Source organism: Psittacula echo, assembly GCF_963264785.1.
Source record: "Psittacula echo genome assembly, chromosome: 1".
Taxonomy (NCBI): domain Eukaryota; kingdom Metazoa; phylum Chordata; class Aves; order Psittaciformes; family Psittacidae; genus Psittacula; species Psittacula echo.
In genome coordinates, this window is record NC_137735.1 from 57,714,102 (window position 1) to 57,732,712 (window position 18,611).

The 18,611-nt window shown below is 41.8% G+C and overlaps 1 protein-coding gene across 1 annotated transcript in view; it reads right to left on the bottom strand.

Annotated features, from left to right (window-relative positions):
• Window positions 1–18,611, bottom strand: part of ELOVL6 (ELOVL fatty acid elongase 6) — a gene marked incomplete at its 5' end in the record, with an annotated part of 76,394 nt that overhangs the window by 6,215 nt on the left and 51,568 nt on the right. The gene's annotated exons all lie outside the window — the stretch shown is intronic.

Sequence of the window (18,611 nt, forward strand, 5' to 3'; positions counted from 1 at the left end):
GATGTGCAGCAGTGATGACACTGCTTGCTCAGTAATCACTTCTGCTTCATTTTGTCCTCGCCCTGCTCTGTGCTGTAGCTTTTGTGAGGTATTGAAATGAACTGCTTACCAAAGCAGTTTGTCTGGTGGGAATCATTTGCAGTGATTTCAGAAATCAGGTAGCAGTAAATTACTGTACAATTACAGCCTTTTGCAACTAGAGAGACTGATCAGAAATGAACTGCACCAGCTAATGCAGCTTTCTCATCTATTCAGACTCAAAATGTCCTACATCCTCCTGCCTTCAGGCAGTGACTTCTCTGGTAGATTAACAAATGCCCAATTGCCCAACTGATATTTTACTACCCATAATATGACCAAAATGTACCCACGAGTAAAATAAAAACTCATACTTTTCCTTCGCAAATCTGTTTACAATTGAGGCTGTGGTAGGCTGACACTGGCTGGACACCAGGTGTCCACCAAAGCCACTCTATCACTGTGGGTCAAGGTAAGGACAGGGACAATTACTGTCACGGGTTAAACAGACTCAACTTGAGGAGATTAGTTTGATTTATTATCAATCAAATCAGAGGATAATGAGAAATAAAACCTAAATCTTAAAACACCTTCCCCCAACCCTTCCCTTCTTCGCAGGCTTAACGTTACTCCCAAATTCTGTACCTCCTCCCCACCAGCAGCACAGAGGGACAGGGAATGGAGGTTGATGGTCACGTCATCACATGTTGTCTCTGCTGCTCCTTCCTCCTCAGGGGAGGGCTCCTCAGACTCTTCCCCTGTCCCAGCATGGGCTCCTTTCTCCACAGGGCTACAGGTCCTGCCAGGAGCCTGCTCCATCAGCGGCTTCCCACAGGGTCACGGCCTCCTTTGGGTAGCCCCCTGCTCCTGTGTGGGATCCTCCATGGGCTGCAGGTGGGTACCTGCTCTAACACGGACCTCCATGTGCTGCAGGGGGACAAAGCCTCACCATGGGCTGCACCATGGGCTGCAGGGGAATTTCTGCTCCGGTGCCTGGATCACCTCCTGCCTTCCTTCCTCACTGACCTTGGTGTCTGCAGAGCTGCTTCTCCCACATGTTCTCACTCCTCTCTCTGGCTGCAGTTGTGCAGGGTTTTCCCCACCATCTTAACTATGTTATTCCAGAGGCATTTACCACCATTGCTGATGGGCTTGGACAGTGATAGGTCCATTTTGGAGCCAGCTGGCATTGGCTCTATCAGACATCGGGGCGCTTCCAGCAGCTTCTCACAGAAGCCTCTCCTGTATCCCCACTGCTACCAGAACATTGCCAAGAAAAACTGAGGGCCTTAAAATGCATCCCATGCGTGGGTTAGGTGCAGCATGAAGGAAGGAAATTGAGGGCTGGGGAGCTAGCTGATGGGAAGACAAAGGCGTTAGTGGCCAAAGCCTATTAGGGCTTTCTGTTCCTTCCATCCCACTTACCAGGAGGGACTGAGGTACTTCTTTCTCAAAAGCCTGACAGGGCAGCAGTTCAACCCCAGCTGCTGCTGTAGCAGGCTCAGCTCCTCCTCGCAGTAAGAAGGACAATGCCTGTTTTTGCTAGAGTGGTTTTCTGTGTGGACCCTTCACTGCACTTGTCTCCTGACACCTCTGGACATCCCAGCCCAGGACCAACACTGCAGAATTCACCAGGGAATGTGACTCCACACTAAAAAAAATAAAAAGTTCAGCACAGAACATAGCAGCATTTCCTAAATGATTTTAGTGCTGTGATAATCACAGAGCCAAAATTCTCTGCTCTCATTTGCATCTTAACAAAACAACTTCAACTAACCAAACACCCCATGAAAATTCTATCTGCAGAACAAGGCAAAGATGGCATTGAAGGGGATAGAGGTCTTGACTATGGCTAAGGTGAACATAAAATATGTCAGCTACAAGGTACATGTCAAAAGTGGAGTTATCTATGCTCGAAAGCATGCCATCCTGCATACATAGCACCAGCAGAGAGCAGCAGGGAGCCCAGAGACAGCAAGACCCAGCTGTGCTGCACAAAATGAAGAGCTGGTAGGGACTTCAAGCAATGCCCTCCTTACCCAGACCCACATGCTGTTCAACACCCAGGCCCAGAACCCAGCTGGTTTAACCAGTCTCCCAGGTGTCAGACTATCCTCTGCCATGGGTGTGGGTCTGGGTCCAGCTCCCAGCCTGGGGCCTGGCTGGAGGAGAGAGGAAATCTTAATTCTGCCCCGACCTGCTTACATGGCAACTCACAGGAGCCCCAGCAGGTGAGTCTGTGCCCCAGGAGGGGTGGTGGAGAGCACGTGGTCCTCCTTGCCACATCGAACAGTGCTCCTGAGAGAGCAGCCACGATCACCTTATATGTGCAATCACAGCCCTCAGACTGCAGCCTGCTTGTACTGTTAACACTGAGAAAAAAATAGGAAGCAGGTTCTTTGGATGGGTTTTGTTGTGTTTTGGGGGCTTTTTTACAGAGGAAGCAGTCTGAATTCAAGAGATGTTTAAAGGTCAGCAGGTGAAGAATGCGGAGCTTCTTACACCTTCCTTCGTGACAAATCAAACCACCTTCACCTTTCTGTTCTGTTGAGCAGGAGCATTTCAGCGCCCATATCAAGTTTTGCTTCTGCCGCTGAAGAGCTGGTTTCTTAACACAATAAAATGGCCTTTCTGTGCCCTTCTGATTTAAAACCTGCTGTCCTCAGAAAAGAGAAACAAGTTGTGCTGCTAATGCTGTGGCACAGGAGCATAGGATGCACAGTGACCCCTCAATCTGACTGGTCAGGGCGGCAGCGAAGTCCAAGAGCAAGCCTAGAGAAAGCATTTAATGTAAAAGGGCAGCAGAATATTTATGTGCTTAGCCAAGCAACAGAAAACATGTAAAATACGAACTGATACTGGGAAAAAGCACAGAGAAAACTGCTATTAGAGAAACAACTCTCTGAACTAAGTTTCTTGAGAAGAAATGCAGCTGAAGCCACCTTCATCAGACAGCTCTGAACTCCCCCATAGGGCAGTTACCCCCAAATCAGTAAAGAAACCCAGAAACTCCTGGTATTATCAAGCGGCATGTACCGAGGTGGGCGCATCTCCATGTGAAGGAACATCTCACAGCTGTCGGCCATTTACTCCCTGTGCTCTTTGATTAGTTCCTAAAAGTAAGTTCGTAACAAAGCAATTTTGCAACACAACTGGTAGGTTTGCTTTCTAATTCTCTGGAAGTATTTACAGAGCTTTTCTTCACCTGATAAGGGTGAGCTGCTTTCAAATCACTCTTACCTTCTTCAGTCTCACGAAACGTAGTCCCAGAGCACCAGTACATCAACGATACGCACCAAGCCGATGACACAGCAGGGACAGGGCTAGGTGACAGCCTTCTTAAGAAACTGATGGATTTTGCTGCTGGAAATGAAACTGTTCATAGGAGATTTCTATCTGTCTCCTATAAAACCCTGCTTCAGCCACTTTGGCTGACTCAAAAGACAGTGAGGCACTTCCAGAGGATGCAAGCATTGAAGGGGCCGCTTGCCTTGCAAACCAGCAAAGAGAATGTTTTTTCCCAGCTTAGCATAGAATTATTTTTTCCTAGGTGACTTCAGATAAAGTTGGCAGACCAGCACTGGGAAATGGCCCTTTCCACTGAGGAAACACATGAGGACAGGTCCTACCTAGCAGACAGTGCAGGAGTTCCGAGAACATGCCTTTGTATGGTGACCGCATGCTATATACACTGCGGTATTATAAGAAGATATACATAAACTATTATCTGTATAGACAGGTGAAGAAGTCAGATCACAGCGTGCTTGCTGCTTTGCTAATGCTGTGGTGATTATACTATCAAACCAGTGGGAAAGATGAAAGATTTAATGAACTGCTGGCCTGCTCCCAAACTAAAATCTGTGCTTACATTTTGTGGTGGCTTCAGGCCACGCAGCAGCAGAGCACTCTGGGAAATTGCTAACCTTTATGCCAAAAAGAGAAGACTGTCAAACAAAATTTTGTTAATTAAATAAGGAGATTTTATGGGAGTCTGCCCTCATAATCTGTAAAAATAAAACCCCAAACATATGAAACTGCATTTTCTCCAGTTCTCCCAGGATATGGCTGTAATGATGGTAATTTCTTTATAAAGTTGAGCCAAAATGAAAGGGAATGTCCAGGTGAAACTGGCCATCTGGGTGGTGTCAAATGAGGAAAGCATATTAGGGTATGGTCTGTGCTTACCAGAATTATGGACCAACAGCGTACTGACTTTTACTGGTGCCTGGTGCTTATTTAAAGCCTACTGAGCCAAAATCATTCTGTGGGTAGACATGTAGCGTGTTTCAAGGCTAGGAGAAGAATTAAAACCCCAAGAGCCTGCCTGACAGACACGACATTCATTCCTCCATGAGGAGAGGATTGGCAAGACCTTCTGTCACACACCAACCTTCCAGTATATGGAAGCAAAGGGCAAGTGAGGAATACATTTCCTGGCTTATGACGGGCACATGCTCACGGAGTATAACAGAAAGCAAACGTGGGTCCTGCGGGCAATTCACAATTGCTTTGTTCTGCTTTCCAACACCCAAGCTGCTCTTGGGTGCCTGTGGACTGGCTAGATCTCTTAATTTATTGATTTATGTATTAATTATTTAAATGAATCACCTCTTAACTCTTTTTGTGGTTTGGTTTTTTTTTGTTCCAGTGGTGTGCACCTTCACGCACATCTGGCCAGCTTTGCTGGGGAAGGGAGGAGCAGCACTACCTTCACTGGGCAATGTGCAGTACGCGATGGCGCGATATTAAAAAAGTTGGGTTTTCCAGATGGATTAAATTCTCCAAAAGAGTAAAGGAATTAATTAAGCCTATGAAAATTTTAATATACAGTTTCAATAAAAGATTGACAAACTACCTAACACATGAGATGTGACTCCTGTCTTAGTTTGCCTTGACTGTATTCAAATGCAGTTCCATAAAACCATGGACCTTCTTGTAATTAAACAGGTGTAGAAACCATAAGGTTGCTTTAGGCTTATCTGTGATTGCAAAATCATGGTACTTTCACTGTACAGTGAGAAACCATACATTAAGAAACTGATCATTAAGTAGAAATGAAATGTGGGCAATGACTGAAAGAGATCATCTGGCTGTTTTTCAGTGACCTACATGGCATTAATGACTTTTATTTTGGTCTCAAAGAGTTAATGAGAGCTGTGCCTAAGTCAATGCAATATGACATGTCTTCTAATCTCACAGAAAAGCAGTCTAGAAAAGGATCTGACACCATCATCCTAAATGGTCAATGCGACACAAAGACAGCCGATATGAAATATTCATAACTGATAACTGACCAGAAGAACCAGCTTTGTAAGTCTGCACCCGGTTACCAAAAATATTTTGTTAGGTTTGTGGAACTGAGGGTTTCATCTTCCAAAATAAATTTATCAGTCTCCTGGTCAGTGAAGCAACACAGTATTCATCTAAGCAAGTGATAAAAAAGTTTGAAAACAAATAGTAGTGACCATGGATTTGGTTTCTCTTAATTCTAAATGTAATGTTTATGAGGCTTTTTACAAGCATTTAAAAGAGTGGACTTCTTAATAGTGAGTTACCTTGAAATCCTAGAGACGTTTGTTCAAATTACAACTGATGAACTTAGCCCAACTGTTATTTTTCTACGAAATGCCTAAGAAAATAATGTAGTTATGCTGTTGTTTCATCATCTTTCAACATTACTGAAGTGCTTTCAAGCATCACCAAGGTTAGTGATGGAGAGAAGACCCAATCCTGCAGAAAGACTGTTCTTATAAAACACTTGCAAAGCACTTCTCTATCTTACCTCCCAGAACTGATCCAAGTACCTCTCCAGAAGGCCCTGTCATCCAATCCACTTGTGATGAAAAGGACATCTTCATTCTCTCCGCAGAGCAGACCTTCCTGTTGCCATACCAGAATTTTGGTCTTGTCTGCTTTCCAACAGCCAAGTGACCCAGCAGCTCCAGCTTGGGCTGTCCCAGAATTACCAACACCTCAACAATATTCAGGCCAGCAACTGCTTTAGGTCAGATGTCCCTGTGTGACAAACTGCTAAGTACAAAGCTGTTCATAAGTTGAAGGTCTCTTCAAGTTCAGACTTAACTTCTTTCAGACTTCCTATGTCCGTGTTGGCATCTCCAAAACTCAGCATTGTACTAACCAATATTTAATACACCAATAGTGTGTTCATCACATACTGGATGTGTTCACCAAACAGTGAATATTCACCAATAGTGAATATTTCACAGTCCTTAATGGCCTTTACTCTTGTGATAGCCCAGTAAGGTGGCTAACCATAAGATCCATTTCAAAGACAGACAGGTGAGGCACACTGAAATAAGTGCCCCGTCAAAAATCTGTGCCTGAGCCAGAATGGGAAATGATGCGCAACATCATGAGTTGTGGTCCAGTGTCCTATCCATGCAGTCCGTTTGAGGTAACCAGAAAGAGGTCTGACCTCACTGGGCATCAGTGAAAACAGTATTATTGAATTAACAGTAAGGACAAATTTTCTACAGAGAGTCCTTCGACCTGCTATAGATTTTCTTTTCACTGTTGAAAGTTATTCTCTAAACTTCCAAGTCCCAAACTCTCCATCTTAATCACCCAAGGTACACCTATATCCTTAAAGATAAATCATTTTTAGACATAAAAAGTTGCTGTTACACCTCTCAACATCACATTTTCATTGTCGGCACATCTGACGTTTTGGCAGCATGCTTTCAAGACCTAAAAATACAGTGATGCCCAGAGAAATACAGTGCAAGTTTACAAAGCTGTGCTGCCCTAGAAACACAAATAGCTGAAAACTTCCTGACCTAGCCAGAAGACCAGACGTGCCTTACACAGACTCAGTCAAGACTACGACTTTCCCTCTGTTTTCCCTTGACATATTAGGCAACTACCTCCCCAGAAAAATAGGGATGATTTGGCCTGTCACAGCTGGACACAAACCACAGAGAATGAGTTTTGGAATGAGTTTTAAGAGCATCCCTGCTTCTATCTCTCCCTCACTGTCCTTCCCCTTGAATTTGCGTAGGACCAGACCCCTGCAGCTGACCTTGCCACAGGAGGAAATATTTGGATTCTTCTGCCTTAATAGGGAGAATTTTGCTGTTGTTCTAACTACTGTAGTTGTTTTGTATTAATACTCCCTGCTGATCTACTTACTTGCACCAGTGAACTCGGGCAGAAAATCAGGTATGGATCAGAATCCACACTGGGGGATGCCTAACTCCTTGTAACATAGGCAGGTACAAAAACCATGCTAGTGAGGTGGAAAATTCAGTGCCAATACTCTTTAAAACATCCTGGTTTTCTTTACTATTTCCCTCTGTTGATAGAACTACAAAAATGTAGGTTTTAGTCCCATTCAGCAGCAGCTGATTCTGTAGGAAGTTCATTTTAAAAGGCTTCTATTTACCCTTTGTCTATGAAGGAAAGTCTGTGAAAGAAAAGCCTGAAGACATAACCAGTGAGTCAACCACAGAGAAAAACAGAACACTGAACTGTCACTGTAAAATGAAAAAATCTCATTATTTCAAAGTCAGTCTTGCAGAAGACTGCAATGCTCACTTTTTGTGTGTTTGGGGCTTGAGACTATCATGCCATTACTGTGCACCTCAGCTGAACTCCTTTCTGCTCTATATTGCTTGCACTTTGCTGAGGGGAAAAGAAATATCACACTGGCAACCATATTTTCCTCTAACAAAACTAACTTTGGGCACAGATGCGAAAATATGTTACCAATTCTCCTCTGGTGCTGACGAACCACGGTGACACGCTCATTCTGTCTATGGCAATTTTAGTGTAAATACAAATTTTAGTGTAGAACTGTAAAATCAGAGAAGGAGGTCTGTGCTACCATATTTTACCCCTTTGTAACTGTGTTTAGACAACCACGTGCTCATTTACCCCAATTCAGTTGCTAACAGATAATTCAAAGCACAGAAACTCCCTTGTTCTCCAAGGCCTAGCCTACTGATAAAATCATTTGGGACCATTGTTTATTTTCTTACAATGGGCAGAAACAAGACAAAAATATGAAAACCCCACCTTGTTCTCATGATACATCTCCCTATGGTAACTGAACACCTTTAAAAGCACGTTTGCAAAAATTAACAAAGTAGTTATTTAAGAGCACTTATTAATCTCATCCTTTAAAAAGAACACAGAACTCTTTAGCTCATGTGTCTGAAAGGCCATAAGGTATCTATATCCTTCATAATGACTGTGCTATTGTAATTAAAAGCACAATTTTCAAAACTGTTTTAGATCAAAAGATGGCTTTAGCTTCCTAAACTCCCTGAAAGCTTGAAATGGCTAACACTGTAGTTCCCACTTGCAATTCTACTTCTCCAGGTGAGGGAATGCATTGCTTAATAATGTCCATTTTCTTCAAGGAGCTGTATGCAATAACTAGTGGTGTGCAGTCTGTGTGGCTCTTCCCTGCTTTGAGCTCCTGTGTCTGTACTGAGTGGTCCTCCTGCACGGGAGCTACTCCATGGCTCGCTCTACAGTCAGACTGCTGCCTCCACTTCCCTGCTGCCTGCCTGCTCAGTGATGCTGATTTGGCTGGTTGCATGGCCACGCTGATTTAACTGGACCGGTGAATGACACAACTAAGACAGCTTCTCCTCTACTTTTCTTTTTAATGACATGATTTCATTGCTGTCAATCACAGGAGGGAAAACAAAGACTGGGGAAGGCAGGAGTCCTTCCAGATAGCTTTAGTACTACAGAGTTCAAAATGTGGCACCATACTCTGTGCAGCTACTCTGCTCCGGGAAGCCACTGAAAACACATTTCAGATGCTGGATTGCATCTCTCTGCCGTATCTTGTTTACGATATGGTTCCTTTAGAGAGTGACAGAAAATCCCAGGACTGACTCAAAAGCTTGGAAATACACTTAGGCTATAGTCGGAGAATGCAGCAGGAACCGTATGAATGCTGTGTTAAGTACCATGCCTGTTATATATGCCTGCTATGTATTCTCTCTATATAATCCACTGCTCTGAGTAACGGAATTGGGTGCCTCCAAAACATACTTCCACAAATAGTTACCATCTCTGCAAGGTCATTAAACCACCAAGAATTTAACAAGTAAGTCCCAACAGCAAAACATTTCTTCTAACATCTTGCTGCCCATCTTCTGACTGGGAAGGAGAACACATAGGTCTTGCAGCTCACACACAAAGTCCTCCCTTGTTCTTCTTGAAGGTGATGGAGTCTCATTCAGGGAGCAGTCCAAGCCACAATATTGTTGAAAAAAAAAAGGGTAAGAAAAGTGGGAAATGAGGAATAACATATGGTTTTTTCAGTGTGGCGCCCACCCTAAAATCTGGTGGTCAGCAGTAGTAGAAGCTCTAGCTCTCTGTGCCACATGTGTCAGTAAAAGTTGTGCTGATCTTCACAGTTTTTATCACTCGTTTTGGCAGAAGACTTTTCCCTGGATAAATTCATTCTCGCTTTGAGGTTTGGGTTCAGTCCTATCAAAATCCCAAAGCAAAATTTGACTGAATTCCCCTTCCATCTCTAAAAAAGACCCCCATCACTGAAGCAAGCACACAAGCCTTGCCTTTCAGACCTTCTACTGTATCTGATCCAGATGTCTTTTTAATAGGCCTTTCAATGCAAATCAAGCGGCTTTTTTTTCCATTGGGACCAAAAACCTGAAGCCAGGCCAGCTCAGAGTGATTTTAAAATTGTGCAAATATTTTACATGGCTCTAAGAAATAATATATCATTTGTGCAGGTTTATATATCCATAAGCATATGCATACATGCCTGGGTGGTTATTAGTTTCCCATGTGATAAATTCTGGGGAGGGAAATGAGATATTAAAGTGACAGCTCGCTCTGTGGCTTTCAAGTGAGAGCAGATACTGTGCTCCTTGCATGAGTCCTTTTTTTAGTCCTCAGCAATAAATCATTCAATGTGGGGCCACTCCCTTCAGCCCTTCCCTCTTGTTGGCAGTTTTCCTCGTCACAACTCACCTTGCTCCCAAAACCACTTCTTTGTCCTTTTCATTGACAAAACTGGAAAGAAACCAGACTCAACTTACTTCCTTCCCTCTCCAGGGACCTCATTAAGCATACCCAAACAGTGACATCTCTGCAGGGCTCTGGATCAATGGACACTGTCATCTGGAGATTTTAATCACATTAACACCACAGCAGAGTAAAATCCATCTGATTTTCCCTTGCTAAAGTGGTAAGCTCAACAATTCTGCCAATTGCTGCAACTACTATTCAGAAGGCTTATTTATATGTGTGGATAAAAATCAATCTAATCTACCACAGCTACTGCCTTCCAGTCCCTCCTCACAGAGCCTGAATTCCCTCTCCAGGAAATGCAATTTGATCCCCCATAGCTGCCTTTTTTCTGTTTGGGTTTAGCTATATTCAGACAATCCAGAGGAGCAGAGTACAAAAATAATCAATAAAGCAAAGCTCTGTGGTCCAGTGGAAGAACTTGCACTGCTTACAAAGCATAGCAGAAAAACAAATGCCAGGGCTACATTCCCACAAGTGGTCTTTGCAACAGAGAAGAAGATAATTGGCAGAGGTAAAAAGGGTTATACTTGCACAGAGTCCTACAGAGAGCACTCGGTGGCTAAACAAGGGCCACCGGTTTTGGTAGAGATAAGCAAGGAGCAGTGGTCAGGCTGAAGGGCAGTTGCACTCCATCATTACCCTAGGAACATGAGAATAGCATAAATTGCTTACTAGGACACCCAGGTAACCATACACTGCTGAAAAACATGTCCCTGTGTTCTTTCAATGAATAAAAAGTAATTTTTCAGCTCTACCCACACCTCCCTGTGCCTCATCTGACTTCCAAAGAGAGAGTTACAAGCTAATCAATAGTAATTACCTATCATCCAGCCTAGCCCTCCTCAGTGTGCTGTTACCCAATGCTGCTCCCTGATTATCTGACACATGGAGGGTAAGAACTTGCAGGAACAATATTTCTTGATGAAAGCTGTTACTTCTGAAGCTATAACTCATTCTTCCATCGCTAAACGATAATTGGACTTTTGTTGCAGCTGAAGATCCCTGGCACCCTGTGAAGGCTGTATACTCACTGAAATGTTTTTCTCTCATGAAACGGTTCCCAGTTCTTAGATAGTTATTCCAGCAAGTTTGGACGTGGCTAAATTACTTAAAAGGAGGGGAAAAAAATCGATTTTCAACTTCAGTCCTGCATTTGGTGCGAAATCTCATGAGAATTAAGGAATCCATCTCAGGATTTCTAAAGTAGCCCATGAGGATTCATAAGCACAGTGTACCTCTTAAGCAATCCTTAATGAATGCTTCAGGGGCATTTGCACTTGTTCCTGTGTCATTACTGGAATTATTCTCAGTATCCAACATTATCTCAAGAAAATTTTAGAACAACTGTAATTTATTGCAGTGATTTAAATGATAATCTGAAAAAAGGGGCACATCTATTTCTGTTGGATAAAGTAAAGATACTTACAGGATCAAATGTATCAAGTTGGTATAGTAACTGTCATGTATAGCATTTAAATGTATGTATTCAGGAGTTTGAAATTATCCTAGGCAAACAAAGCCAAAAAGTAATAAAGTAAAAGATTTACCAGAGAATCAGGGCAACCAATGGCAATAGTCGTCACTAAAGCTGTAAAACAGGCAGATAACAAAGTAAGCAAAAATCTAAGCTACAGGAAAGGGCTAGCATTTGACAGAATACAGAAGGCTTAAAGAAGCTAAAAGTTATAATGAGCTGCTCAGATACACAAATTTAATGGCAATTACAGGCCTGGAGCCATTGATCTTCCTTTTCACTTTGTCCTCACCAAGGCAGTACTCCTGCAAGCACCTAGAGAAGTTCAGATCTCAGGGATTTGCCTACAGTCAGTAAATAATAAATATGAATTTTATCTATTTAGCAACCCAGGGAAGATGCGGAATGGTAGAGGCATGAGGATGCATATTTGTTTAGAATAAGTTAAACCTGTCACAAAACGGACACTCCGCTTGACACCCATGTGCAGCCCTGTATGTGAACACTGCTCTGTTCACTGCTCTTTACAGTGGTTGTTAACACACTCGTCTGCAGATGCAATATTGGATTTGATGGGTCATGCAAGTTAACACCTCTTGGTGTTTTATTCCCACTGTCTCAAGCAAGCACAAGCTGTTGTGGACTTACTCAGAAGAAAATACATGAAGATTTCTATTCCCCAGGGATTTCTGCATGGGGGAGAACCTTTTACCAGGCACATGAATCAAGTACCAAGGCTCAGTAAAATGCAGAAGTGCTGCCACAGGAGGACAGATGGGCGGTTTATTTTTTTTTGGAATGAATTACCTACTTTCTCTCCAGTACAATTCCCTTCTTAAGCAACCAGACAGATGTTCTGTTTTCCTCAAATACACTTTTCAGTCTGCTCCCCATTTAAAATGGAGAGGGAAAGTCTCACTCCCAGAGGACTCTGCTTTGAGTACTACATTCAAGTTGTGTGGTGGTGGGTGAGGGCTTCTGTCAGCTGGAACAGGGTGATCTCATGAGAAAGATACAATTCAGACAAACTGAGTTATCAACACTCACTGATTGTGAGAGTGAGGGGCAAAACAAGCACAACAGCTGCTTTCCAAATATCATATTGAATTCACTTTTCTAAGTTCAGTTTTCCAGCAATAAAGGCAAACAAGCAAGCAAGCAGAGAAAAAAGTTTTTAAAGGAAGGAGGCCCATCTTAGCACTGAAAAAAAGAGATCCTATCCGTATCTCCTGTAGAGCAGCATTAGCCAGGCCTCACAGTGGATCCTTAGTTTACTTTTAAATAGGCCTGATTAGGTAAAAATAGTAAAACCAGTTTACATTCAAAATTACTTTGATGGACACAACAGAGTCCACAGCAGTAGCAGCAGAGTGAATGAAGAGGTGAGATTTCACAATTGGACGGGCACAGCATTTTGTCATGTGGCATCAATTACGATTCTGGGAACAGAGATATTTGTCATGGGATGATCTTCTTATAATAAATAAAGCCCATACTGGAGATACATCTTTTTGACAGTACTTTGCTGCTTTTGGTCTATATATTTTTATCACCCCTACACTGCTTTTTAATGCCAGCTAGCATTTGTTTTGTATTGTATGAATTCACCCAACATAGCACTGTTTGCATTTCCCTATTGGGATTACAGTACAGCTTACAGAAAATAGATTTTCCTTCTTAAACTGGTAAGACTCATCCAATGGATTTTTGTCTTCTCAACAATCATTTTGAATGCCTACTGTTCACCCAACTTTCAACTTTTGCTCTGAAGTGGTAATGAAAAGATCTTTCCAATATCTGTTATATAAGAAAGTCATGTAAGTACATAAGGATGAACATAGTAATATAGAAATAAATTATTAAGTTGGTATAAATTACTTATTTGACTAATTTGGATCCTGAGATATGTCCTACTGAGAATATACCTTAACACTTTACAAATATAGGGACTGCTTCACATGGAATTCACTTGGTTTTGGATTTATATGAGAAGATTATTAATTCACCTTAAATGCTGCTTATTAATTGTAATGTTATTTGGAAAATATTGCCCTTTTCAGTAATTAGTTTTCTCTTTGAATCTACTGTCAGGACCTTTATAAAAGTTCAGAGTATTTCAGGACTTTCATGGGTTGCTCATCAACATATGAAATTAAGTTGTGTTTTAATCTCCATGGCAAGTGTATGTGAATGGCAGCTCTTGAGACAGACATAAATTTGAAGCATTTTTCATCAATTTTCCCACTTACAATCATGATAACTAGCACGCATTTCAGAGTCATATATCCAACCAATTGAAATCCTTTCTTTAAACTCATGTTTAGTCTTTTCCATTCAGTTCAGCTTAGGATTGAGTGCCTCACATAAAGATGTGCTTTGGACTGCCTTGTCACGAACTGTCTGCGGAACAAGCACAAACCCTTCTATAAAATGCTGCTCTGCTTGCAGTATCAAATCAATCTCCTATCAGTCTCATAAAAGTAAAGTGAGTCACTTTCTTCCAGAGAGCCTGTTTGGTTTTACATTTCAAATATAAGACCTGTTGGAATACTTTACTTTTGAGGCTCTGCTTAGCTTTGTGGTAGGCAGCTAGTGACCTTTCAGCTACATTTGATACCATTCCTACTACTCTGAGAGAAACTGTTTCCCAGGAAGACAGACATCTGGAAAGCCTATATTGAGATCAATAGATTTTCACCACTGCTACACAGCGTAGCTGAATTTAGGTTAGAATCTATGTAATATCAGGTGATGATAATAGCAGTATGGCTGTGTAGTTTGGCTAGACAAAGAGAAATCCCTCCCCTCGCTGCACCAACCATAGTTGGGCTTAGCCTCTGCTACAAATGATTGCATCACGTTGGATGTTTTAGCTTCTTTGACTCCCGTATTGACCTGACAGTGTTCCCTGGAGAAGACAACCTTTTACTATTATTAGTTAGTGCCTTGACCCTGAGACAGCTGTTGGCAGCCTCTTAAGGGTGGAGAGCAAGTGAAAATGGTGCCATGCTGCTGCCTTGTGTGAAGATGAGGTGATCAAATACATGTTTAAGCTCCTTGATAGTGATGCTACCCATACAGAGACTCCACAGACTATAAAAGGAATTACAAAAATCCAGCTGAGATGTAATGAAAACATGAAATAATGACTTTTATCCTTCTGTGAGAGTCCTGGTCTCAGCTTTGCTGATTCCTAGAGATGCCAGCATGACACTTTTGATAGGCTCCAAGTAAAAAATTCAATGAGTGACCCTAACTTTATGTTCAAAGTGGCATGATTATAAAAGCAACAACTCAGATTCAATGTGTTTTTGCAGATTTTTAACGCCAGTAATTACTCAGAAATACAGGGCTGACTGTCGCTTTCATGTAGAGGTGAATCAGCAACAGTTTCCTTGGTGTCTTATGGGACTGAAAAATGAACTTTCGTGTCAGCTTCCTAACAGCAGGTTCCCATTGACACAGAGCAGCACAGAGCTGCTCCCTCAGGACCTCGGTAGATAACCAGGCTGGGCAAAACCACTTAATTCAAGTGCAGAAAACAGAACAAAAGACTGAAAACATTTCAGGCAACAATAAACTTTGAATGCTTGAAGCAAGTCAACAAACCTGGTAGGGAGAAAAGAACATCCAACCCAACAACCCAAGGAAAATATCCCAAACTAATTTATCTGCTGAAGATTTCAGAAGATCATGTTTTCACAGTAGTTTCCAAGTGAAAAGAAAGATTTACTGTCATTGCTCCTACAGAAATTTTCACTGAGGAGTGATAACCTTTTTCCAGAGACAAAATGTTCAAAACTTGTCAACACTTCCAATGGGAAATAAAGCTGCTTTTCTGCCTCAGAAATCCTGCTGGCTGCTGGTGTTGACACAAAAGTCACTCTTGACCAAGCTCCTGAATGCTCAACAAGCTCAGTAGGGTGGTGTAGTTCTTTTGTTTATTTATAAGTGTGGCAAGTTTCCTACTGTAGCTGCTACCACATTTAAATGATCTTGGCAAGAGCAAAGTGTAAAGGATACATTCTGAAGAGGGATCGTGTCATTGCCTGGCAGGCAATTTTCTTTGTTTTGTTTTTCTTTTAAACCCAAACCACATCTTTCCAGCCTCTGCTAAGTGTTACTATTTCTGACCATTTTTGAAGCAGGTATAATGGTAGGAGTGTGAGAAGGGAGATAAACAAGACTCCAGAAAAAAGCCTCACACTGACCTTGGGGCATAAAATTGAGGGCTGTCCAAGCTGGCTTTTCTTCCTCAGCACAACCACTTAAGGCAGACAAATACATTACTTACAATTTCTGAAAGGTATCATAAAAGTAATAGCATTTCAGCATCCCAGAAAGCCAAAGAGGAAGTCCTTTTGAAGTTAAGGAACATTTTTCTGCATCCATAGTAAGCCTACAGGCAGAACGCTGCCATCTAAATCTACCTTCACCAACCTTAAGAGGAAGCAGGAACGTCCTTCAGGACAAGCATATGTAAATGAAACAGACAGTTATGCCAGGAGCCAGAAAAAAAAAAAAAGACCAAGTTACTTGGAATGTTTACAGCATTCAAAGTCTACTGCAGCTTGCTCAGAGAGTCAGTAAGGCTGGAAGTGACCAATGGCCCTAGAAAGGACACTATGGTAAAATACCAGGAAATGGATGCTCTAAATAATACTTTTTATAAGTCTTCACCTCAGGTTTTAATGAATATTCCGCATTTCCTCTGTTTTCTGGGCAAGAAGTCGAGAGGTTTTGTGTTTGGGTTGGTTTTGTATGGGATTACTAGATCATTTTTCCCCTTCCCTACTTCACTTTTCTGCATACTACTCAGCGCTTCAGAAGAGCAAAGCTTTCGAAGCACAGCCATGTAATTTTCATAATCAACTCGTCCCTGCTAGCAAATCCAGAAGTTTAAATGCTCAATACTTCTGTGTACTCCAAACCTATCACACTCCTGTTCAGCCCTTCTTTCTCTATCCTGCTGCCTCATTTCCCAATGTGCAGAGGAAAGGGTATGTTCCACAGTGCTTGGGGAACACTTGTCCCTGAATTGTGTTATTGGAGCTGATACAGAAAGCAAACCCTGCAGTGGTGAACTCCTCTCAAACTGTGCCCTTCTGGCCACTGCTTCTTGTCTGCACAAACAGAGCTCACCTCAAATGCCTACACTGTGCGGCACAGCAAGAGGGGGTCCCTCTGGCAGGTTCAGCCTGGCAGCTTGTGGCTCCAAAAAACATGAAGTCCACGTTAGATTTCACCCAGCATCACTCAGCAGCTCATGCTGCCCATGCTTTAGCTATTTCATATGATCATGATGGGAAACTCCAACTCGTAACTAATGAACATGTCTATTTCAAAGTCCCTCTAGACAGCAGTTTCACAATGTAGTGTGTATTCTTGCTAGGTTATGATTTCAGGAGGAACTTAATTAGTGCAATTGCTTACAAATCCAACATTGTGAATGCCAGTCAAAGACCCATCTCAAAATAATGTGATTTTAAAACTCATCCTAGACACCTTCTGCAGAGGATGGTTCTGCAATAATGCTTCTTCCCCTTGGATTCAAATTTAAACTACAAAAGCTTTGTGTTAAGTCAGCTGTTTCTTCGTGTCTACATTCAGTAAGAAAGTGTTACTGGAATACGCATTTTGGGATCCTGCTGCCCACAAATCACTTTACAAACTGATCCACAAATGACACGCCATCTAGGAACCAGTTCAACAGCTGCTGAAATTCAGCCATTTCTGGAACAAACGGCGACAATTGCTTACAGGACCCTAACAGCAAAACTGCATTAGACACACAGCCAGAAGTACAGCATCAAATGTAACCAGATGAAAATTAGAAATCTTCACAGCAGTTTTTGTCTGCACCTGGATATATTTTTTTAAAGGTATTGACGAACTATTAAAATCAAGCCAACATACACTTCTGCTGTTAGCATGTCCCAGCTGGATGAGACAACTTAGAAATAATTTATTTTCCCCTTCCAGAGTTTTAGAAAGTGTCAATGTGATAAACCAATTTTGGATGAAAAAAGGAACAGCCACGAAAGAAAGCAAACTTCTCCATTCATGCTTAACTTTAATCCGTAGAAACTCAGCTCAAACTATTCCCAGGCTGTGAAAAATTATGCACCATTCACAGCTGCGCAGTAAGCAAACCTGTTTTATGCACTTTTGAACTAATATAATTGGCAATTGCTATATTGGTATTTGAAAAAGATGCAGGTATCGGTGTTAATGGTTTGCAGACGGTTTCTATGCAGTTGAGTGAACTATGATTTATATTTCCAATAGGCACCGAAATGAAAGATAATCCTCAGGTCTTCTGTGTACCGTTATTAGTAAGTTGTACCACAAGTTCGTGTGTTTTTAAGGGCTATTTTATGAGCATTTGTTCATTGTTCATTTATCTTCAGTCTCTCTAAAAATTACCATATTAAGCAGATAAAGTGGAATTCAGTTTTACTCCTGACTTCAGCAACTATCAAGAATCTGAACCTGACTTTCCCCATACTTGATGATAGGGTCAACACACAGCTAGACATGTTCATCACTGAAAATTGCCTGTTGCCATGAAACCACCCTTCTGCTACATTCACAAGCTCTTTGTGATAGAATAACCAGAAGCCAAATTCTGATTACAGTAACCTAATTTATGCGTCATCAAAAGCAGCAACTTTAGGTTTACATCACTCTAATGGAGATTACAGTCTTGACTAAATGTTCCATATATGCACCCATGTAAACGCAATAATAACTGGTAAGTGAAAACAAGAGTAATATCTTAACATGCTTATTTTCCTTTGTAACTTGCATGGTAAATTTATTGCAATGTAAGTGCTTTTTCTTATGTCCTCACTTCATTGTCATCTTTGTTCTTCAAGAAGGTTATTGATTTCTCTCCTCTTCAAATGCTGTGTGATCTGGCAAGTCAAAGGGGATCATTTCAGTGATAGGAATAGATCAGGACATAACCCTGACTAGCAAAACTAAAGAAATGCCACTTCTGGGTGAGCTTGTTGTCACATTAGCAGTGCTGCTGTATGTGAAGAACCCCAAACCCTCATCATGGACTACTGTCAAAGGCAGT